Here is a 24,329-nt window from a genome sequence, read left to right on the forward strand (position 1 = left end):
CCTGGAAGAAAGTGGGGAGTGAGTGAGCCTGAGAAGGGCCCCCCATGCCGCAAATGCCAGCAGGATGTGGGGGGAAGCTGGGAGGAGATGGTGGCTGGCACCCAGACACGCTTTGCCCACTGGCACAGCCTGCGGTTGGTTGGGTTTTGGGAGTGCCCTGGTCTTGCCGAGCTCTCACGTGCCGTGGCTGCTGTTTGCATGTTGGATGATGCAGCCTGCAGGAGGAATACCTGGGATGGCAGAGAATAACTGGGAATCACCAGCTGCCCAGCCAAACCTCTTCACCAGCCGGGTCTGTAGTGCCGGTGCAGAGCTGGGGGACACCAGCTTTGTCCTCGGCAAAGACACCCAATTGCTCCAACATGTGTGTAACCATGACCTGTCCCAGCCACATCAAAGACCAGGAGAACTGTTCTCTGGCCACCAGCCTTGCCAGGACCTTGCACCACTCTCAAGCTTGTGGTTACAAGGCCAACAACCAGGTAATTAGACTCCCTGATTTTTGGTTCAAAAGCCATCCTGGCCACGCTCACTGGCACACACAGACGGCGGGAACCACCTCAAAACCAGATGCCTCTTTCTCAGGGATCTGTGTTCAGCACCAAGAGGCATCACTGTGGATAAAAACGATCACGGTGCTCACCTTCGCACCCGTCATTCCTGGACGCCTGCCACAAGCTCCCAATGGCAAAGCTCTTCCCTGCCCGCTGCCAGCATGGCCGTGACCCTCATGCCCCCCTGCCAGTACTCTGGACCCACACCTGGGACCACACAACGGGGCTGCAGGAGCCCGAGCCAGGAATTATGGTCTGTACAAAAGACAATGACAGTGAATCTTGTTACTGGCTTTTCAGCAAACGTAATTCCTTTTTATTAGAAAATTAAAGGGTATGAAAAGCTTTCCAAGGCTGAAGAGCTGAAATGTGCTTTCATAAAATATGCGGCGTCTGATAAAACGGATTTGCTTGTCTGCCTGCCCCGGACCCCTCCCCCTCCTGGCTATTATTCCTACGGGCAAGGTGATGCCTTTTGCCAAAACACCGATTCTGACATGGCCAGCTCTCAGCTACAGGGACCCTTGGGGACCAGCATTGGTCCCCAGCACCCCAGTCATCTGGCCACGAGGCACCTCACAGCCTGCATCTGTTTGAAGTTGGGTTTCAGTTGGGTTTTTTAGCTAAATAAACCTCTGAGAGACAGTTTTTTCCCCTCCAGGATTGCAGGTGAAGGCTGACAAAAATCCAAACTATCACCCCCAACGCAGCCGTGAGGATGCAGCAGTTGCCGGCAGGAGGAGAGGTGAAGCCAGGCAATGGCAGACAGAAAGCGATGGATTCCCCCAGACATCACACAAACAGCAACTATTAAAATCCTCCTGGGAAGCTCCCTCCCGAGGAGAAAGTCATGTGCCCTCCCGTGCGCCGGCACCGAGCTGCGTGCGAGAGGTGTCGAGGGCCTGCGAGTTGCCGGCAGCGGGCAGCTGAGGTAACCCACGGAATCTCCACTTCTTCCCTTTCATCCTTCCCTCTCCCTGCCTCTTTCATCTTTCCAACAGTCCAAGTCAACCTTTCATGTTGTTGAGGTTAAAGGTTCTTGCTATCGCCCACTCGGGGCTGTGGGGCCGGCACAGGTGAAGGGACCACCCCACCACGGGGTGATGCTGGCAGGCAGGGCTGCCTCTTCCATCTTTTGAGGGCAGAACACCCTCTGATGGTTTGTCACCCTTGGCACGGCAGAGATAGGGGAGTTGAAACAACATCCCCTGGGTGCCATCAAGGAGCTGATGCCTTGGCTGGGAGAGAACCTGGCAGTCCTGGCCACTGTTCCCAAATAACTCCAGCCCCGGCCATGTGACACAGGGGCAGGTGGCGAGGGGATAGCAGCACCACCAACATGCACCCGCTGCAGCATGTAGAGTCATTGGGCTGGTGGGGACAGGGACAGGTAGCATCCAGCTGTCTCCCTGCCACCGTGCCAGGCACCAGCACCTCTGCCACAGGGAGACATAACCCCAGTGGCAACACCGCTTGTGCCAAGGGACTGCATTCCCGCTTGCCCCCTCTCTCCCCTTGCAAGCAAGCGCACCGTGACCCAGCTATAGCATCTTCTCCTTCCCACATCATCTGCCCCGGCAGCCTCGGGCTCCCCGTGCTGCGGGGGCTCCCTGTGCCACTGGCAGTGCTGTTCGAGTGATGCCCAGCCGGCTATTACCACAGGAAGAGCTGTAACACTACAGCAAACCTCCCTGCTCAGCCCTGCTACAAATCAGGGTCAGGCGGCAGTGCTGTTAGACAGAGCCTGCCGGTACGTGCTCCTGCTCCTAATGTCCTCCCAGCACACACTTAATGGGGACGGCAGGAGAGCGACGCGACGAGGCGGAGGCTCGGCCCCGCTGCCCATCCGGGGGTTCCCACCCTCAGATCCGGCTCCCAGTAACCAGCAGAGCTGAGGGTTAACGTCGGGCAGGCACGGCCAGGGATGTTTTCTTCCCCGGGGCTGCTCTGGCTTTACCTTTAACATCTGCAAATGTGGTTAAAAGTTTGCAGAGCCTATTTTTAGAGCCTCTCACCACATGCGATTTCTCCATCGTGAGACAGGAAACGCCGATGAGATTGTTCGCCACGGAGCTGCTTTCTCCTCCCTGGATGGCCTCCGAGCTCCTCTGGTCTGCACGGTGCTGCCATGCCACAGGCCCCCCTGGTCCCCACCTCCTTGTGAGGGGCCTGTGTCCCACGGTGGCAGCTATGGCAAGCCCGACAGCCAAGGGTGACAAATGATTGGAAAGTGACAAACTGCTGGAGGGTGCTGGCCCTGCACCTGCCAGCACGGTGGTCACAGCAAGGTCCCCATCCATGGTCCCTGGGCTGTGGCAATTTCTGTGTGGGGATGGATGTGTCCTGCTGCTGCTTGGCACTGGTGAGCTGGAGACAAAACTAACCCTGGCTATGGAAATACAGAACCTGGAGGGTCAACCAGTTCCCAGCATTGCGGACCTTGTCCACCAACTTGCCCCACGCCTCAGTTTCCCCAAAGGAACAGTATTTCACTTTGCTGCCCACCCTGGAGCCGCACTAAGAGCTTGGTGGTAGTTGCTGCATCTACTTGACCACAGGATGCATCAGCACCGGGCACGGCAGGTGCCAGCAAACAGACCCCCTCAGGGATGTCCACCACCAACCCTCACACACGGGCTGCTCAGCATGTCCCCAACATCATGCTTAATACAAAAAGCTTTGGAAGTGAAGCACAGCCCGCTGCCCCATCGGGCACCGGCCCTTCTCCACGCCTGGATCCGTGTCGTGGGCTCGGCAGCGCGCAAGCGCGGCTGCGGCCGGGCGGCGCGGGTACCTGCTGTTTGAATGTCAACACCTCATTTATACATCTTGATTGGCTCTCATCAGCCATGCTGCGCTACACCTGATTGCTCCGAGCCGACGCGGGGTGCCAGGCTGCAGCGCCTAATTCCAGTTAATTGGCCCTTCATCCGAAGCAAAACAGAAATAGAGGAATAAAGAAACAATAAAGCATCCTCCCCCGCTAAAAAAAAAAAAAATAAAATTGAAATCTCAGCGTTCCGGAGGTTGGTTTTATTTTGCAACCACGAGCAGGCCATGCTGTGGGCTGTGGGAATTCCTTTCTGGCGGTGCCGGACCCCGCGTGAGCTGGGAGATGCTTTGCCACCCCACGGGCTCGGTGTGCTCGTGTTCCCCCTCATCCCGCGACGCGCCCCACGTTCGTGTCACGCTCGCCTGTGCTCCTTCTCCCGCCCGCTCTCGCGAACCACTGAGGCTGAAATTTCAATTAAGAACGAGAAATAATTACCCGCCGCTCCACATTTCCTCTAAAATGGTAGCCAATGCCGGCAAGCCGAGTCACTGCCTCCCACCGCGTCCTGGCGCTCACCGGCAGGCTGGCATTCGGATGACATTTCCAGGATAATGCCGGTCCAGCCGCCGTGCTGGTGGCTGCTCCCACAGCCATGCTGGGAGGCCAATGCCAGAGGATGCTTGGAAGAGATGCTCGACTCCTTGGTGGGAGTGGGGCTGCCACAAGCCCCCGCTGCCCTGGCTCAGCCTCATGCCGGGTCTGAGCCCTCTGCCTGACGCTGCCCGCTCCCAGTCGTGCCCTGGGCTGGGACACCGGTCCCCTGCTCTCCACCTGGCAGAGGTGATCTGTGATAATGACTTGGCTCGCCTCCTTCCGAGCCGCACGTCACAGGGAACTGCCACACTGCCATCCCTGGCAGTCCCCGTGCACAAGGATGGGGCACACGGGGATGTTCCCCTCACTCCAAGGAAGACATTGAGGTGCTGGAGTACATCCAGAGAAGGGCAATGGAGCTGGGGAAGGGTCAGGAGCACAAGTCCTATGAGAAGCAGCTGAGGAAGCTGAGGGGAGAAAAGGAGGCTCAGGGGGAACTTCTCGCCCTCTACAACTCCCTCAGGAGGGTGCAGCCAAGTGGGGGTCAGGTTCTGCTCCCAGGTAACAAGGGACAGGACAAGAGGAAACGGCCTCAAGTTGTGCTGGGGAGGTTTAGGAAAAATTTCTTCACCTAAAGAGTGGTCAGGCATTGGAACAGTCTGCCCAGGGCAGTGGTGGAGTCACCATCCCTGGAAGTGTTCAAAAAATGCATGGATGTGGCACCTGGGGACATGGTTTAGTGGTGGGCTTAGCAGTGTTGGATTACTGGTTGGACTTGATGATCTTAGAGGGCTTTCCCAACCTTCATGATTCTGTGATTCAATTATTCTGTGCAGGAGAACAGAAGCAAGAGGATGGGTGCACTGGGGCGGGCAGCAGCTTCGGCCGCACCGCTGGTATGTGGAGCAGCACCGGGAAAGGGCAGATGGACCCGTTTTTGGGACATGTGCCCAGCCTGGGGGCACCAGCAGTGTGGCTGTGTCAGCTTCCCCATGGTGCTACTCCACGCAGATGCCCCAGCTCAGCACTCGCCAGGGCACCTCAGACCTGCCCACAGCTCCAGAAATCACACTTCTTGCACTGTTTCATGTTAGCACAGCCAGAAATAAAAGAGGAAGAAACCCCATCAGGGTGGGAAAGGGCGCAAACCCTGTGGCATTCCAAAAGTGCTTCTGCAGCTTTTCCTGGCCAGCCAGCCCTTCCAGGCTCCAGCTCATGCCCTGTTGGGGTGACACAACTCTTGTCACAACCCCATTGCAGACCCCCATGGTCCTTCCCTGGACAGCAGTGAGATGCAAACCCTGGGACAAGGCAGAGACAGGACGCTGATCTGTGCACAAAAGGCTCCTCCATCATGAAGATAGCTGAGGATGAGGATGAAGATGAGGGAAGGAGCAGATCCACACTGCTGCAGAAAAAGCTGCTGTGGAAGATGTGCCACGTCCCCAACACCAGACCCTCTGCCATCAATGGGGATGGTTTTCCGTGGGTGTTTTCCTATTCCTTTTCCCATAATCCAGAGAGCTGGGGGGGCTGCTGCAAAGGCTGTGAGTCCCATGACTCCGGGGGCAGGAGATGTGGGAGCCCTGGGCAGCGATCACAAGAATGGGGAAAGCAGTAACCTCAGGTTGCAGATTAGCTTTGTTTTATAGCCAGGGCGGCAGAAACCTCCCGTGGTTCAACATCTCGCCGGAGACCACACAGGGAGCCTGGGGAAAGCCAGGGAGAGGTCGCAGGTCTCAGTGGGGTGAGAGCATCCTCCCTCGGGGGAGGGAGGGAAGGAGGGGGCTCGCTCAGAGCCAGCGGGACCCCACAGCTCCCCCAACCCTTTGCCACACCCCAAACCTCACATGGGGCCACACGCTGCACCTCTTCCCCCTCTGACCTCAAACACCCACTCCTGCAACCGGCAGGGGCTGCAGAAACCAGTTTGGCGAGGAGAGGGAGGCTCTTTAACCAAGTTTAAATGCACTTCCCTTGACTCAGTTCCCAGTTCAGCGTAGAGGAGACCCAGCTTGGCCAGCAGCCACAGCGCTCAGCTCTGCACGTCCCTGCTGAGAGACACATTCCTCAGCACTGCAGCTAAGTGCAGCACAGCCTTTGAGGCCTTCACCCCTCCTTCAATGATAATTTATGCCCTCTGACCCAACTCCCCCTTTTAAATCAAGCTGATCAATAGAGAAATCAGACAATCCTTTTAAGAAACTATCTCATCTGATCCTTCCAGCTAATGATCTCTGCTCTCCTTACAGCTGTTTGCAGATCTGTAGCCCAGGCTGCTGGGGGAAGCAAAAGGAAAAAATGCCACTGGGCCAAATTCCTCCTTCCCCAGTCCAAGCAGGAGCAGCAGCAACACTGATGATTTGCACGAGAGCAAAATGGGAGATGCCAACTCCCATCTTTTTGAAAACAAGCTGAGCACTGTGCTCCAGGGAAGCACTGGCTCCCAAAAACTACTCCCTCACAGATCTCACCATCAAACATGTCCTTATCCCACCCCAGGAGTCCTGCCACCAAGACATTCTCCTTCATTCTCGCTGTTCCTACAGGTTCCAGCTTCCAGGCATGGCTCTCCAATGCCTCCTCTCCAAATAAAATCCAGCAACACAAAGCAACCACCCCAGATCCGGTTCCTGGCTCAGCCATAGTCACCTGCACCCTGTTCCATGCACAGCCACGGCACCATAGCTCCAAGGGGATGCCATGAGCACTGGGATCTCCATCACTTGGCTGGAAAACCCCCGTCCCTCATGGCAATCCTCGCTTCACCATGGCAGCAAAAGCTCAGGGGTGCCGCTGCCTTCTGCCCATGGGAGAGTTAAACCAGATTAGTGGAAGAGGGAGCAATGTCCAGCACAGCACCAGGAAGAGAACAGCGTGGCTGTGTTCACGGAGGAGCCTCCAGAAGGGCTTTATTGACGGCGGCTGCATTTCTATTTAACTGGCAAAGGAACAGGGTTAAGCAGCAAAGAGGGAAGCATCAGAGAACCCTTTAAGTCTTCAAAGTAAATCAGCTCCTGGAACAAACGCGCTCGGTAGCCAAATGTCCCCTTCTCCTTTGTGTGCGTGGAGATATTGACATTTATTATGATGTCCAAACCACCCAGAGGAAGGATGCTTTCCTTGCATCCAAGGGTCATTTCTCACTCTGGCACACTCACAGGAATTTCTCCCCTGCTCAGGCAGGGGCTGGCCCCCTGCACTCCCTCCTTTAAACCATCCAAGAGGCAGGATGGGACCATGCCCCAGGGATTCTCAGCACCTTCCCCGTGCCCAGTGGGAGCCAGGGAGCAGGCTCTGAGCCTGGGGCACCTCCAAGGTCCCTCACCACGCGTCCCCTCCCACCCAGCCCTTGCTGCAAAGCCCAAGAGCAGACGCAAAAGGCAAGGGGTCTGAAGGGCTGCAGCAGCACAGCATGGTGCAGGTCCTGCCACAGCAGTCACAGTGAATTACAAGGTATTAGAGCCCCGTGCTGCTGTGTCTCCGTGCAGCAGCAGTCACGGTGAAGGACATGCTATGATAGGACTAGAGTCTCCTCCGGAGAATCCAGTCTCTGGCCTGGTGGAAGGCAGTGGTATGAGAGGCCAGTCCTGTTCTATAGATCAAGTAGTGACAGGTATGTGAAGGACACACTATTACAGGACGAGGAGGGCTGGAAGCCGTGGTGTTTGGGGAGGGGGGGACGGCTGTGCCTCGCTGGATCACTGAGTGCCCACGCTTTGCGAGCCAGCAGCCGTGAACGTTTTTAATTATGCTTTCCTACTTTATCGAGCATCTCATTTTCATTTACACGCCATCTCCACCTGAGAACGTGGCCAGTGATGCTCTTTTCCAGCACTGCTCCCATATCCCCTCACGCATGAGCCGAATGGGACCCAGCAGAGCTGATGGTCCATTCCCAGCACAGGGGACCCATTTGGTGACCAACCTGCCCTGCAGCTCCCCTACACGCCCCACACGATGTTAAGGACCGTAAGGGAGCTGGGCAGAGCCTCCCTGATGCTCAGTGTCCCTCCCCGTCAGAGCAGCCAATTTTAGTGGCTGCCATAAATGCAGCAGGAGCAGTGTCCCCTGGTGAGGCATCGAGCAGTGACTAAGAGCGGAGATGACAATAAAGAGGAGGAAGCAAGGTCTGACTGCAAAGCAGCAAACCAACCCCCCCGAATCCAGCTCAGAGGCACTGACTGATGATGCTCCCCCAAACCAGAGCCTGAGCCTGGTGATGGGGAGCTGGGCTCTCTGGGGCTTGGGCTGAGCTTGGCCCTGGTGCAGGTTCAGTTTGGGTGGAAATCCCATAAACAGGAGGGGAGAAAGGCTTCCCCCATCACGATGCTGGGATGGAGTTCAAGCCTCTTAGCAAAGCACACAGGGAGACTTGTGTGCAGCCCCTACAGATAAATCCACCCCCTTAAAACATTCTCAGTGGTAAATGTGGTAGAGACTGTGCAGGACTTGACAGCTCGAGGAGTATTTATGGTGCTTTGGCACCAGGGATACAACCAGTTGGGATTTTTGCTCGGCTCTACCACTTGGGCATAGCGCAGCCACAACAAACCCATTTGAATACCTCTTGTTTCAACCAAGGCAGAGATCCAGCCTATTCCCCGCGGAGCAAGCGCCAGACCTTGGGCCAAATTAATCTCCGATGGATCTCCATCAACTTCATGGGAGTTACAACCACAATTTGGCCCATGCATGACATGCAAATCTGCTCATTTTTCTTCTGAATCGTCCAAATACGGCAGCATTTGTTAGCGCAGGAGAGGGACGCATCCTCTGGGAGAGATCTCTTTGGATACCGCGCCAGCCCTTCCTTTTTTTTTTATTTCCTTTGCTGCCTGGATAAAAGGCAAGCGAGACGGACCATGGTACGTGTCTGAGCTGTTTGGGAAAGAAATAGGAATTTCCTCCTGCCATTCCCATTCTTTTGATAGGCAGGTGGGATGCGAGCAGGAATAACTCAATCAAGACAGAGCAATTTTTAATTAATTTGTGGATCCCTTCGCCGGTTGATTGCCTTGGAGACAAAAGGGAAGCCTCTCCTTTAACACTTGTGTGTGCCTGGTACTCTGAGCCTCCCCTTTTCACCGGCGCATCTTTGGTCTTGAAAGCTGCACAAAAGGAAGAATTCCTTGATCTTTTGCCTCGGCTTTTGCTAAGACGGAGACACATATGAGAGGGAGCTGGGTTGGATTTGTGTGTTTTGTTTTGTTTTTTTTTTTTTTGGTTTCTTTTATATTTTGGGGGGAATATTAAAGCCCAAAATGCACACAGAGAGGGGCGGGGAAGGAAAAAAAAACAGAAGGAAAGGGGAATAAAAGCCCTCAAAGCTAAGAAAGCAGAGCGTTTTCCGTCAACACCTTCTGCCCAGCCCGCTCCATCCCCAAGGGGAGGGAGTTGAAAGGTTCAAGCTACATCAAGTGGTGAGTAATGCAGCAGGAGGCTCCCGCTCGGGGCCGGGCTCTCGCCCTCCGCCATCGCTCCCTGCCCTGTGCCCGGTGCTGTGCGGGGCAGAGCTCAGCTCTCGCCCTCCCCTTCTCCCCCCCACCAGCGACCGTGGGGATGCGGGAACTTCCAAGGCAGTGAGTGACACCACAATTATCGATTGCCAGCTGCAAAGGCTTGCTCTCGCCTCCCCCCCCTCTTCTCACTTGTTTTCTTCTGTGCAGCAGTGCCAGCCTTCAGAGACTGCTGCTGTAAAAGGCTTGGATTGACGGGGTGTCAAGATATCTGCTGCCCCTGGCTTTTAACGTCCCCTTGCAAGGGGGGGGAGCGGGAAGAGCCCCTACACAGGTGAGGGGAGCTTGGATAGCTCCAAAAGAAAGGGACGAATGAAAAACCTTCCTCTCTCCTCCGTCGAGGAGATGCTCTTGAACCACAAGCAGCTTTTTCAGCCTCAGCTTGGCTGCGTGTGTCTTGGAAATCTCAAGATGCTGGGAAGGAGAGGCGGCGTGCCAGCCGGCCCCCGCCAGCGCCTGCGCCCTGCCCAAAATCAAGGCACCCAAAAAAACCACCATCCTCCCCAGCAGGTCTCCGTGGAATGGCACACACACCTGACTGCCCATGACATCTGGCAGTGGCCATTTTGGAGGTGGGAAAGGCAAGACACATCCAGGCCAGACGAGGTCACCCAGCAAAGGCTGCAAAAGGACTGGGACTCCCCAGCTCGGGTACATCCTGTGCTGCACAGCAGCAACGGCATGGAGGGGCCAAATCAGAGGGTTTTCCTAGAAAAGACTGTCTAAGCAAGAGCTCCAGGTGACTCCTGGGTCCCCCACTAAAGGCTGTGATGCCACTCTGCCCAATGGCCCTGGGACCCAGGGCTCCTGGGTCCCCTGCCAGCCCTGTCCCCATCTCAGCCAGCTCCTCACAGCAAGTGCCATCCCTGCCACAAAATGGGGACGGCCACCTGCCTGCGGAGGTGTTTGTTTGCAAAGCTCGGCGGCACCTTGGGACCACAGCTAAGTGTTACGTGCTGGAGCCAGAGGCCTGAAATTAAAGCTCCACGACTGTCGGTGTCGACACCTGGTGATGGGAGGACAGGGATCGATGATGGAGAGTCTGTCGCTCCTGATGCATCGCTGTCAGGGTCAATACACAATTCCCGGGGAGATCAGATGTCCAGGTTAACTGCTTTGCCTCCATGCTAAGCCGATGGGCTGGCGGAGCCCCATCCTGCTCACACATCCTCTTCCCTGGCCACACTCATTCCACAGCCACCAAATGCCACCAAGAGCAGCCCCAGGGCTTGTGGCTCTTGTTTTCACCCATGGAGAGCTCAAGTGCAGCTCCAAAAAGTGCCCAGGGCTGGGAAAGGGACATGGGAACAGGGACGTGACCCCCAGGAGCCTTTGGCCACACCAAACCAGCCCATTGCCATGGGCAGCATTGCCAAGGGACCACACAGGGACATGGGGCTTGGGGACAGCCACCACCTCCTCTGGCCACCCAAAGGGGTTGGGAGGTGAAGTGGGGGTGATGATACCCCCACAGGGGGGAGCCCCATCTGCCAGTCCCTCTGTCTGCCCCCATTTTGAACTGCTGGGCAATGGAAAAGGCAGGAGAGGGGGGAAACTCACCTCTCCTGCCCAGCACAGGTCCTGCCAGTCAGTGGCTGTGTCCCACTCTGCACCCTGGGTGGGCAGAGGATCCATGTGGCTTTGGCACAACACCTGTCCCCTCCATGTGACACCCCAGACCCCTCTGGGGCAGGAGAGCTGTGAAGGTGGGTTGCATTGTGCCCTCTGCACCAAGCAGGCTTGTGATACCCCACGGCACCCCAAAGTCACTGCACTGAGCCCAGGCAGGAGGTATGAACCCTTTGCACCCTCACTGCTGCTATTCCCATGTGCCACCACGCTGGGCAGGATCCATCCCCCATCCCAGGGGGTCCTGTGAGGACGAGAGCCACCCGCAGCCAGACTGCAGTGTCTCACCCCGACAGCTCCCGAGGGGTCCCAGCTGTACATCTCCTCCTCCAGCATGGAACAACCTACCCGGGGGAGCCCAGTGTGACCCCCTGAGGAGGGGACCAGGGGGTCCTACTGATGTCAGCCCACGAAGCCACCCTTGGGGGACACAGCATCACACCCCGACCCAACCCTGACACAGCCAGACTTGCCGCCAACCCCCCCCAAAAAACCCCCCAAGAAAACAGAGCACGGCATGAATAACAAAAGCAGCGATCAGTAAAGACTCTCCCAAGAGGCTGCAAGTTCTTCAATTAGAGCTCACATTATAGGAATGAGAAACTCCACGCCGTCTTCCGTACGGATAACACTTTTTTCCCCCTCTCTTTTAAAGAATAAAGGGAGGGAGGGAGAGGAAGGCTGCATCTCTAATGCAACAGACAGGTCTGCTGAGATTCACTTTGGCTCTTATTTTGACTTTCATCTAAAAGAGCTGCCCTGGGAATCCATTAAGTCCAATTTAAATCGGCTCTCCGCCCTCACGGCTTCTCCCCGCCTTCGCGCCCCCTCCAGCTCCCTTCTCCCCCCCCTTGGAAGCAAACAAACACAAAAGCAAGGCCAGGCAGGGCAGGCAGCGAAGGGCAGGCAGCGAAGGGCAACACCGGCGTGGTTTCGGAGCCGTTCCCTGGGGGATTACAGCCTTCCCCAGGGCAGTTGCTCCATCTTTATTTCCGCCCAAATAAACACAATCCGGCCACGTTTGGACACCGCCTCGGTATCACCCACCTCGCCGGCGCTTTTGGGGGGCCGGAGGGGTTTTGGGACCTGCTTCTGCTCCCCACACATCTCCCCCCTCCACGCACAGGCATATTTTCCTCTGATTTTATTATTTGCCAGCACAATTAGCTCCATTAACGCTGCAACCGGCAAAGTTGGATGGGATATAATCACATACTTCAGGTTTGGGGTTTTTTTCCCCCCCCCAGTGAGCTTCCCCACCCCAAGACCATTCCTCAGCCTTTGGGAATCACCACCACCCCCCCTCCCCGCAGCCTCACAGCCAGGCGAGGGACAGACCCCTCGCCTTTCATCTCACCACACTCATTCAAGCTCTGCTTCTGTCGTATAAGCAGTTTTCCAGCTCTTCCCCCCCCCTCCCAACACACCCGCTCTGCATTGCATCCTATTCATATGTTTTCAATCATCGCCGTTTCGTTATTTAAAACAAAAGCACACGGTTCCCCCCCACCCCCGGCAGCACTCCAAGCCCCCTCACCGGGCTCCACGGTTATTCCCTGGTTTGTTTGTTTATTAATGTCAACGGAGGATTTGGAGGCAAAATTTGCCGTGGGAGAAAGGGAGCGGGAGGTGAAAGTCCCACCGAGGGGCTTTCCAAAGGCACAGCCAGATGTGCAAACCCCACGATTCCTTGGGTTATCTGCTAGATCCATTTTTTCCTGCCCCGCCAGCCACCGAAATAAAAGAAAGAAAATCCATCAAGTCAGCGTTCTCACGTGCAGACAACGGCAAGGAGAGCCAGGCGCCCGCCCGCGGCACCGCCGCAACTTTTGGAAGTATAAAACCATGCACATCCATAACTCCTCAATTAAATAAGCCTCCCTGGGAAGATTTCCCTCTGCAGAGGCTTTCGCAGCCCCGCGCCCGTTATTATTTTAACTTTGCAAAAGTAGGAGTCAGGGCAAGCCAACTGAATCCATCCCTTCCACACACAAATATTCCAAGTCTCAGCTGTATCTTTGTTCAGACACCCATCAATCGGCAAGTCAGGAGGGGTTTTGGACCGGTTGCAAATTTCTTTATTACTTCCAGAAAAGCAAAACAACCCCCCCCCCCCCACACACACCCCACCCCACACGCACCCCCCGGCTCCTCAGCTGCTGCTGCAAATAGGACACACGGACACGGACACACACACACACACACACACACACACACACACACACACACACACGTATAATCCCCCTCCCTCCCCAAACTCCGCGGTGCCGGCGCCGTGCATCCATTCAATCGCAGCGGCACACGAGTTGCACAAGAGAAAAATAAATCCGGAAAAAGCTCTGTCCGCGCACACCCCCCACACCACCTCCAATTCTGCTGCGCCTTCAGGAGGAAAAAAAAAAAAAAAAAAGGGCAGGAAAAAAAGGAGGAAAAAAAAAAAAAGCACAAAGATGTAGCTTGCAACAATACCTGCGATGGTCCTCGCTCTCTCCTCTCTCTCCTGCTGGCTCGCTCTCCTCCTCTTCCAGAGCACAGTAGCCAGATTAGATCCTTAGAAAAAAAAATGTGAGAAATAGCACAATTCTCCCTTTTTTTTTTTTTTTTTTTGCTTCCCTTCTCAGCAGCCCTTCTGAGCTCCTTCACTAACCATTATTCATAGACCACTAGGGGATATAAGGTAATTAGAAACGGCCCTATAGCATCCAGCCTGAAAATGTAATGCCAGCGGTAGGAGTGGTGGAGGGCTCTGGCTGCGGGCGGCTCCGGCAGAAAGTGCTCGCTGGAGCTGGGGACCGAGGTGAGAAGTGGGGTGGAGGAGAGGGCGAGAGGCAGCGGGTGCTGGCGGCTCTCCCAGCAGAGACCAGGGTGGCCAGGGACACCAAGCGGCACCGGTTTGGGTTGGATTTGGGAATGGTTTGGGATTTTGGGGGGATTTTTTTTGTATTTTGGAGTGGGCTCGCCGTGCCCGTGTGAGCCGTGCTGGGGCTGTGTGTGTGTGTGTGTGTGTGTGTGTGCGTGTGTGTTTGTGCCAGGAATAGCAATCAGCAGAGGCAGCACACAGAGCGCAAAAATGCCATCATGCAGGGTCAACAGAAAGCTGCAGACATTTTTTTTTCTCTCTCTCTCTTTTTTTTTTTTTTTTTTTGTAGGCTTAATCCTCTGGAGCGGGGGAGAGGGAAAAGGAGGAGGCTGCTGCCTTCTTTATAGTTTTGATTTTTTCCCTCTTCCAACCTCGTAGGATCAGATTAACCCCCCTTCCCCTCCAAGCGCGCACACACACACACACACACACACACTCTCCAGCCCCAGAGATCCCAACCCTACACCAGCGCTGCGCTGGGGAGATGCCGGAGTCGGCGCAGGGTGGGATGCGGGTCTGGGTGGGATGAGCTAGGTGGGCTCGGTGGCAGCAGGGAAGGAGAGCAGGAGGGAGGCAGCGCGGGGGGGTGGTGGTGGTGGAGGCAAATGAACAAATCACACCTGCAGCTTTCTGCGTGCCGGAGCCAGCTGCAGCCCAGGCAGCGACCGGCAGGAAAAATCCAGGCTCGCAGGCTCCCAGCAACATCATCTGCGGGGATTTAGGTGCACAGCGAGCTGACGGCAGCTCATCGCTGGGAGCGATTGATTTTGGGGGAGGTTTATTATTAGCAGGAGGGGAAAAGAAGACGGTAACAAAGAGCAAATCCTTCCACACACACTGATTTTTCCAAGGGGTAAATAAAACCCGCTGCAGGGGCGAGGAGGGGAGCTGGTCCCCTCGCCAGGGGACGCAGAGCTTTGGTGGCCCTGATACACCGGGACAACCGTGTCGCGCCGCCGGCGGTGCCGGGGTCGCTGCCGTGCAGCTCCGTGCTCCCCGGCTCCTTCCCCAAGGGTGCAAACGCCCAGCCCTGCCTCCTCCCACGACTCCGCTCTGAGCCTCTCGTTAATTGAACTAAAGCTGTTCACCTTGATAACGCAGCACGGCAGCAAGTTTCCGAGCCGTACGCGGGGGGCTGGAGAGCTATTTGATCCACTTCCAAGGCGCTGCCTTTCAATTCAACCCCTTGCTCTTGAAGGATGGATAACCAGGCCCTCTCTTTTCCCTGTTAATTACTTGAGATAGGAGGTATCAAGCTGCAAACCAGACCATACCTCATAAGGGGATCCAGCACCTGCCAAAACAGACTGCTTGTTCTTGTCTTCCCTGTCCTTTTCCTCCTCATCCTCATCCTTACCCTCATCCCCATCCCAGACCCAGCCTGGCTGTTTGTATCTAATACACCACAGCACACTCCCAGTCACCTCTGACTTCACACACGCCTCTCTGCAGGATGGTAAACTAAGCTGGGACCTCACAGCTCTCCCAGGACTCAGTGTTATCCCCCCTAAACACCAACCACCCTGCCCTTCAGAGGGAAGAGCTTGGCACCACTTGGCACCATGGGCTGGGACTGCCACCCTAGTAAAGCCAAGGTGAGACAGACCCAATGGACAACACCCCCAGCTTCTCCTCTGGGACTGAGAGACAACTAAAGGATGTGTTATTTTTACACTAAAATCCCATAAATTCAACAGTCTGGTCCATCCATGTCATTTCCTGGCTCCAGGAGCCCTGTGATTTCAGGAGAACCTCAGCTCTGCTCTGCTGAAACCCTCACTGTGGTGAGGAGAAAGGTTGAAATCACAAGCCCCCGAGAGGCCCATATGCAAATTAAATCACCACCAAACACTGGTTATTAAACGCTGTGATTTTTCCGGCACCTTTACAGTTCTGCGCCTACAATTTACGGGTTCACAAAGGCTGATTTCATGACTTCTCAGCATTTCCGAGGTGTCAACACCCACATCACCTCTGTTTGTGTGACACGGCTGTGTCTGTCTCAGCCCAACCACTGGCTGGGTGGGAGACCACCACCTATCACAGCAATTAACTTTACTCATTAAAGCCTCCAAGCTCATAGAGGATGCTGCTGCACAGTGGTGTGGATGGGAAGGTTTCAATCCCTTGATAGAGTCTGGCTCCAGAGCATCCAAAGATGTCATCCTGAGCTACCACATACCAGCACAACCACCATCCAAAAGCCTCTTCCTACCTTCTCTGAGCAGGGCTCACCTTGCTGATGAAAGTTGGAGGCTTCTCTGGATGTAATCCTGCACCTCCTGCCCTGGAGAGGCTAAAAAATAATGACTCATTGCAATGCCATTTCTGGAGCTGCTAAAACAAAGGCGCTCTGGGTCCCTCAGTGTCTCACCACTGCAACCTAAACGATAAAGCATCCCGAAGAAAATGAGCTTTTCCCCACCAGCCTCCTCCTCCATCCGGCCCTACCATGCTCTGCCAACCTGAGATCCCTAGGACCTCCCCAACACCCACATGGGATGATCCTACTCATTCATCTTCCTCTCATCCCTCTTCCTGGCTGATTCTCCCCCGGCCCCACTCCCAACGATCCCAATGGATCACTCTCATCCCCTGGCCTGGGTGACACCTCTAACCAGGTGCCACACACCCCACACACATGATGGCTCCTCGCAGGCAGGGAGCAGCAGCCCTGCCCCAGCTCTCATCAAGCTCCTTGCATCGGCTCTGAGCGGATCCGATGGATTTTCATTTCCTAACTTTGCCCTTCGGGCTATTTCTAACGAGCTTCCTCACACTTAAAAAAAAAAAAAAAAAATAAAATCCTTCATCTTGCAGCACGGTGTTGGAACAGCAACACTCGGGATGACTGTGCCTGCGAGGAGGCTGGAAATTAATTATATCACAGTGGCTTTAGGTAGGGATCCATCCACTGACCTCCTCAGCCTGGGACCCAGGGAACAGCCAGAACCCCCCTCCCAGAGCAAACAGGCCTTTTCTGGCCTTGAAAAATCTATTTTCCTGGTGTGATGTTTGGGCCATGCAGCACAGCCCTGGGCACGGAGCCACCCATGTCCTCCCATGACTCTGTCCCCTCACCACAACCCACATCCCCAGCCCCGAGTCCCCCGTGTAGCCTCTGCCTGAAGCACCGGGCCCATCCACCCTTCCAGACTCCTCCCTCCCATCAGGAAAGAGGAATTGATCCTGGGCGCCTTAATTTCCACTAATCAGATGTTTTAATGACTTTCTCAGCGCCCAGCACATCCCCACTTCCCACCACCCCCCCCCCCTCCAAGGCTGGCCCTGCTCCCAGGCCACGCTGAGGCCCCTGATGTCTCGAAGGCTTTCCTTGGTGGGAGAGCAGTGATTATTTCTCTCAAAAGGTCTCTTATAATGGAAACCATCTCTGCATCCCTCCTTGGTCTCCTCCTGCCGTGACCCAGGCTCCGTCGAGAGGAGCTCTACTCTGAGGCAGCGCCGTGTTTCCATGGAAAGAGTGAATAGCAGAGTCTTCCCAGCGGTTTATTAGAATTCCTTTTACTTCGATGGAGAGTTTTAGAGCAAAGTAAAAAGGCTTTAATGTGGGGCTAATGGAGCCCCTGGGAAGTCCAGGAAGGAAATCTCCCCTGGAGAAGAGGGGGCGTGAGGAGAGGGAGGGCAACTTTCAAGACAAATTCCTGGACAGGTTGAAATTTTTTTGCAGGAGCCATCTCAGGCAGCGAGAAATGGAAATGAATGTTTGTTTTATTTTTAACAGATGTTACAAAAGACCTGCCAGTAATTCAGTGAACGATGCAAAACCTAGATCCCACTCACTTTTCCCGGCATGTCTTCCATCCCCTCCCTCTCCTCCTCGGTACAAATGCTTATTTGCATTTAGCATATCATATTTAAAAAAAAAATATTAAGCAATAAAATAACAATCATATGCCACTTCATTTCCTCCCTCCCTAAGGCTTTGGTTTCAGTTTAAATCCTTGGTTGGAGCAGTTATTAATTGTTTTTAATAAATTTTTCTGCCTCTTTACATTTCCCAAACCTATTCTCTACTCACCCCCTTTGGGGGGTCTCCTCTTGCCCACTCCCCCATCCCTCTCTCTCCCTGCCGCTCCCCCAAGGAACAGTTCTTGACTCTGCAAGGTATTTGGAGCCTCAGTGTGAAACACAGCCTGCAGCCTCTTTGGAGGGAAATACAGGGATTTGTCTGCAGCTAAGAGATGGGGAGATGGAAAGGGGAAGAGGTACAATGAGGGGGTCCTGAAACCACCCAGCCAGGGGCTGGAACAGGAGTTAAGACTGTGACCTTCTGAAAAACACCCACAGGCGACTTTGAAGTCAATCTAAACCCCACCATGACGCCAGAGGGGCATTTGGGGTGAGATACAGCATTTGTGTCACACGTGAAAACCTGACCTGGGAGGCCAGAGACAGTCACGGAATCCCAGAATGGTTTGGGTTGGAAGGGACCTTAAAGACCATCTCATCCCACTCTCCTGCCATGGGCAGGGATACCTTCCACTATCCCAGGTTGCTCCAAGCCCCGTCCAACCTGGCCCTGAACACTTCCAGGAATGGGGCAGCCACAGCTTCTCTGTGCCAGTGCCTTATCACCCTCCAGGGAGGAATTTCTTCTTAATATCCAATCTATCCCTGCCCTCTGTCGGTGTGAAGCCATTCCCCCTTGTCCTGTCACTCCATGCCCTTGGAAAAAGTCCCTCTCCAGCTCTTTTGTAGTCCTGGCCAGAGGAGCCCTGAATCCCACAGATACCAGATTTCCTGAAAATGAGCAATTTTGGCAGCTCCTAGTTTAACTCTTGACTGCAAAACACAAGCTGCAATGGTTCCCCTTTTCATGCCTGACTGTGGAATACCACTTCTCCTCCCAATACCCGGCTTTCCAAAGAACAAGGTCCCAGGGAAACCTGGACCAGGCAAATCTGGAGTGATTTTCTGCCCTGTTTCCCATTAGCACCCCTGCATGCAGAGCCCCGAGTCCACAGCCCACGATCCCACACACCAGCACACCCTGTGCCGGATTCATATTGCATTGATGCCTTGTTTGTGGGATCCCAAGTAGGAAAGGAGAAGATTGGCTCTGAAGAGCAGCCACAGAGCAGTGCTGATACAAACAGGGTGTCCCTGAGCCCTTTATAAATCCTAAACCCTGCCTGATTTCCAGGCAGAAAATGGCATCCGTGTGCATTTCCAGGTGATGGAGGAAAACTGGCTGTTTTCACTGAGCTTTCTCCTCTTCCCATTACAATCCTGCACCTGGTTAGCAACTGTCGGAAAGAGGTTAATCACAGTCCTTAAATCAGGAACCTCGTTGTGGTATGCTCGGGATGCACATCTGTGCTCTCCACGGCTCATCCCCAGCGGCATTTGGGAGAAGGCAATATGCCAAAAAAACCCCACCCCCAAATAAGCCAAATCCCCCTCAAAATGAGCGACAAGCATCCCAGGGTGCAGGATCCTGCTGATTCCGGGAGCCAGTCCTGCAGCACATGTGAAAGGCTCACGGGTGCCCCTGGCCCTGCCACGGCTGCGGGTTAAAGGCATCTTGGATAACACGGTGTTGGCACAGCTGTTATGGGGCAGAAAAGGCTTTTTAGGGATTGGGGTTTTGCTCGCTGGCCAGCCTTGTGATGGAGGGGAGGAGGTGTCACCTGGAAATGCCTTGGGTGCAGGAGCAAACCATGGGGACCAGGGGGTAGTCTCACACCCCAACCCCAGAGCTCAGCCCTCGGCAGAGGAAAATCTGGAGCTCCGGCAACCGCCGACTGCCCAGCTTGGCTCCTGATTTCCAAGCACTGCAAAGCCTGGCCTGGCCTTGCTATTTCTAGGCCTGTCCCAGGGGGATCACCCTGCTCTCTCCCTGCTTTGGGAAAAAGCAGCATTTCGGAGCATTGGAGCCCCGGTGCTCAGCCGGGCCCCGGGGCTGCCGGTGCTCCGCTCCCCACCGGAGCCCGGGGCTGCCCCACGCGTGCACACACTGGCATGTGCACAGCCCGGAAAACGGAGGGGAACTGACCCCGGAGGCAAATCTCTTTTGTTCTAACCCCGCCGCTGTAACTGGATCTCCCCGGGTTCTCGGCTCAGGAGCCGCAGCGGATCACATCGCTTTCATGCCTTCTCCCAGTGCCAGCTTGTCACATTCCCCCGTCGCCGGCGGCGGGGAGGGGACGAGCGGGAAAGGGGAGGCATCGCTCCCAGCGCTTGTTTACCTCGCCACTGCGCACGAGGGGAGTACGGCGGTAATGAGCAAAAACCTGGTGGGAGCAGATTGCAGATCCGCGGCATGAGACCACCCCCAACTCACAGGCTGCCCCTTTTTAACGAGGTCCCCCCCCATCCTCCTCCCCGCCAGGCTCCCCGTGCCCTGACATCTTCCTGCCTTTCCCCGCTGTCTCATTCCGACTGCAGAAATGCTGATTCACAGAGCCCGGCGCAGGAGGCGTTTGGGAGGCAGAGAGAGCAGCACAGCACCGCCCGAACGCGCCCGACCTCCCCGGGCGCCTTTACACCGGTGACTGGCGACAACCGAGTCGCTGCAGATTAATCCGCTCGGCGATTATTCCAGCACCTCTTTCCCGGCGATTCCCTCGCCTCTCAGCAAGGTGAATCCATCCCCTGTGCTTCCCGGGAGAGCTTGCATGCGAATTTCTCTCCCCTTTCCGCACAGGGGGAAAGCAAGGTGAAAGATTTCACGCCGGGATAGCGGGACGGGGGCGGAGGTGGGGTGGATGCCACTTCCCCAGGGAAATACTTTGCTTTCCAAGTGGTAAGGGCAAAGCGAACGGCACCTTGACCTGCTGCCAGGCATGTGTCAGACCTTACTCGTGGATGCTTTGATGCATCACCAGCAATCCAGACCCTGTTTCCTCCTCCTAGGGCAGCCAGCGCCCAGAGGCAGGGCCCGTGCCCCGGCTGGCTCCTGGCATCCACAGCAATGCCAAGGATTCTGCACCGTGACAGCAGTGGGCACAAGCCGAGCCTGCCTGCCCTGCCTCACCTCCCCTCTCCTCCCTTGCCAGCACGGTGCAGCTGGTGCAGCAGCAGGGCTGAAATCCGAAACAGCAAAAGGATGTTTTTTCAGGGCAGGCAGTGGGGACAATGTCCCCAGCAGCCCAGGGCAAGCAAATGGCTTCAAAAGCAGGAGATGGCTGTCCAAGCATCTTGCTTCTCTCAGGTCCCTTCCTGCTGGGACAACCATGACACATTGTAGGAGAGCTCAGGTGAATAGATCCAACCTGTACTACTCCATCCTGCATTCAGTGACCACCTTCACTTCTCCTCCCTGAGGCCACACTTCATCCCAAAGGCACCTGTGGTGCCACAACGGATGCAAACACCTTGGGATCTCATGCATTGAACAGCATGATGTGACACAGACCTTCCTTGTCACCCTCACACTCCACCCCATGCCGTGTCCCTCTGGACCAGCTCAGCACTGCTCAGACCAGGCCGGATCTGTCCCAGGGCAGGTGATGCAGGGGGTAAACCCAGTGGACCAGGCTGGGAAGCCAATATTGCATTCGGTTTCCCAACCTCATGGGCACACACTGGATGGGTCTGGGGACACCAGGGCAACAGGACACCCCTTGCCACTACCACGCTGCTGCATGTGCAGCCCTGAGGCTCAAAAGTCAAACCCACCTTGTACTTTATTACTTCTAAGGTTTTTTTTGCTGGATGTATGGAAGTTGTGCCAGTCCCCTGATCCCCTGTGCAAGGGTGACTGCCTGCCTGCAGCCAGTGGGCAAGCTGGGCTGCCCATGTGGCTCCCTGAAAAGCCATGGTTCATCTGAATAGATTTCCACCATGCAACTGTAAAGGCCCAATGGGTTTGAATATGAGCCCTTGAGGTATTATCTCAGAAGTGCCTCAAGGCAACCACCTGAATCCTTCTGTGACTGCTGCACAAACCTGGAATGTCTCCAGCAGCTGGGGATTATGGACAGGCCTTGCACAGGAGCCCCCACAGGACCACCACAGCCAGCACCATCAGCCCTCAGATGGTCCCACGTGCACCCAATCCTCAAAAAACAAGGCACGGTGATGCTAAGAAGACCAAAGCTCTGATGCCAAGGCAGGAAACCAAGCTGAAGTTTTCACATTAATCATATCGAGCTCTATTCTTTTTCATCTATTTCAAGGCAAGTCAAAAAGAGGTTCACACTCTCCCCTGGCAAACCACAGAGGATGACGTGAGCCTGTCTCTTGCATTGCAAGTAGAGTGTGTCAAACAATTAGCAAGTCATCAGGAATTCAGATAGGGTGGGCAGAATACGATCCCTCAAAGCTGTGGCAGGAGCAGAACCCACCCCAGAGTTTCCGATCAGGCATGGAAGGCAGCAGAGGGAGCAGGGGCTGTTGGTGAGCTCTCACGAGCAGAGGGACACCATGTACCAGCAGAGCCTGGCGCCATAAACCACTTCACTCACGTTTAGCCTGTGCTGTAGCTCAGAGGCCCCAGGCATTCAACACAGATTTCTCTTCACTCATTCCCAGCCTCAGCAAGGTGGCCAGGACAATTCCAAGAGCTGGTCCTCAGGCATCCTGCAGGCCTGCTGGGTCACCAGGGCACCCCGTGCATGTCCCATCCCCGGGCGTTCTGGCATTGCATCAGTTCTTGCTGCTGCCACCAGTTTCACTCCCAGCAGCTCTGACTGTGCTGGTTTCCACTCAGCATCCTCCCAGCAGGCCAAATCCCGCTCTCCTGGAAGTTAGTGGCAAGACCCATCCAAGAGCCTTCTGCGCTCACCTTGGGAAGCCGCTTCCACTTTGGTCCCCCAGTGCTGCTAAACCCACACCACACAAAGCCGTGGCACAGCACACAAGTGGTATGGTACCGTGTCACCAAGAGCACCTTGGAGGGTGACCTGCAGCCTCCCCAGACACCTCGCTGGTCCCTGTGAGCACCCAACCAGCCCCAAAAGAAAAGAGGGAGGATTTATCCCGAGGTGTGAGCTGCCAACCTGGGCACACACCTTCCTCCGGAGGGATCCGGCGCGACGGGCAGGTTGCACGGGGGACGCCTAATCTTCCACCCGCCCTTTCTCCTCTCCATTGCCAAGGTAGCAGCAGACAATGCTATCTGCTGGGTTGTCAGCCGGCCCTCCTCCCGCCGTCTCTTTAGCCAGAAAACTCTCCATCTGTCTCCAGATGGGGTGTTTCTACCACTCCAGTCAAACCGATTCAGAGTGGAACAATGATGCTTTGTTAACAAAACAATTTTTGTGTGTCAAGCCCTCCTTCTTGCGGGTTTTTCCCCCCCTCCCAGTCCCCAGTGGGTCAGCTTTGTGTGGCGTCCTACATTTTGTTGTTTCTTTCACATTTTAAAGGCTCCGTATTTTAGTACAAAAGGTGCCTGTGGAGCAGCTTTTATCTGCGAGGCAAGATTTGACACATACGCAGATCACAATTGCGACGGGAGGTTCGTGATGTGGTGGTTAAGGGTGGTGTCAGGACCTTCAGAGTGATGAAGCGTTATTTCCAGTGATTTTTGCCTCCAGGATAAAAATTAGAGCTGGTCCGACGCTGCAAATAAGGCTTCTGTGAGCTGGAATCCCCCAAGGGCTCATGGAGGGGGCAGAGAGAGAAAGTTTGAGCTTGTTTTGGTGCGGGGCAGGCTTCAGCCGTGATCACCCATCCTTCTCGTATCCTCCTGTGCAGGACAGGGCACATCTATCACTTGTGAGAGGAAGGGACAGGTATGCGGAACAAATCTACGTGCCCGTGAGTAAACCACAACCCTCTCCCCAGCACAAACCCCGTGGTGGTCAGAAAGACCAAACCTTAGCCCTCCCATGGCCAGAGTCTCTGACTGAAGATCCTGGGGTGTGTTTGACTCCTCCCCAGCTACCCAGGGTTGGATCATCCCCCTTGACACACTCCCTCATCCAGCAGCAGGAAGGATGTAGAGGCCCAGGATGGGTTGTTACAAAGGAGATCCCTCTTTTCTCTTCCGAAGGCATCTCCACCCAGGCCTCCAAGAAAACCAGCTCTTCCTTTATTTTTCTCCCTTTTTTTGCCCTGAAGCAACAAGCATACAAACCACCTTCTGCTCTGCACAAAACCAGCAACTCCCAGCAAACAACCAACCCTCTGGCTCCAGAGCAAACAGCTCCATGTTCCTAAGCAGGCTGGATATTTCTGCATAAGGGGGATCTTTTCTTCCAGCTCCCCCCACATTTGCAGGCGAGGTCCCTCCTCCTTCCTGTCCTCAGGTAACAGCATCTTCATGGAAACACCACTATTTTTATGAGTCACCCCCCTTCTTTCCCGCTTCTGCTCTGTGGCCAACACCCCTTTGCTTTCAAGATCAAAGCCGAAGGGGACCAGCTGTGTCGTGTCCTTTCCTCTCCAGCCCTTTCCATCTCCATTTGCAGCCGTTGCCAGCGGAGTCCCTGCTG

General features: G+C 55.1%; 1 protein-coding gene across 4 annotated transcripts in view; it reads right to left on the reverse strand.

The window, feature by feature from the left end:
• Positions 1-24,329, reverse strand: part of RAI1 (retinoic acid induced 1) — a 74,352-nt gene that overhangs the window by 25,933 nt on the left and 24,090 nt on the right. For 3 of the 4 annotated variants that reach the window (XM_027743090.2, XM_039381457.1, XM_039381458.1), the window contains exon 2: positions 13,539-13,619. The gene's annotated coding sequence lies outside the window, so the exon portion shown is untranslated. Of the gene's footprint in view, positions 1-13,538; positions 13,620-13,716; positions 14,085-24,329 lie in introns of those variants that run through there. The other variant, XM_027743094.2, reaches the window with a different exon arrangement.

Source organism: Pipra filicauda, unplaced genomic scaffold (assembly GCF_003945595.2).
Source record: "Pipra filicauda isolate LSUMZ 115617 unplaced genomic scaffold, ASM394559v2 scaffold226_size1812527_pilon, whole genome shotgun sequence".
Classification (NCBI taxonomy): Eukaryota; Metazoa; Chordata; class Aves; order Passeriformes; family Pipridae; genus Pipra; species Pipra filicauda.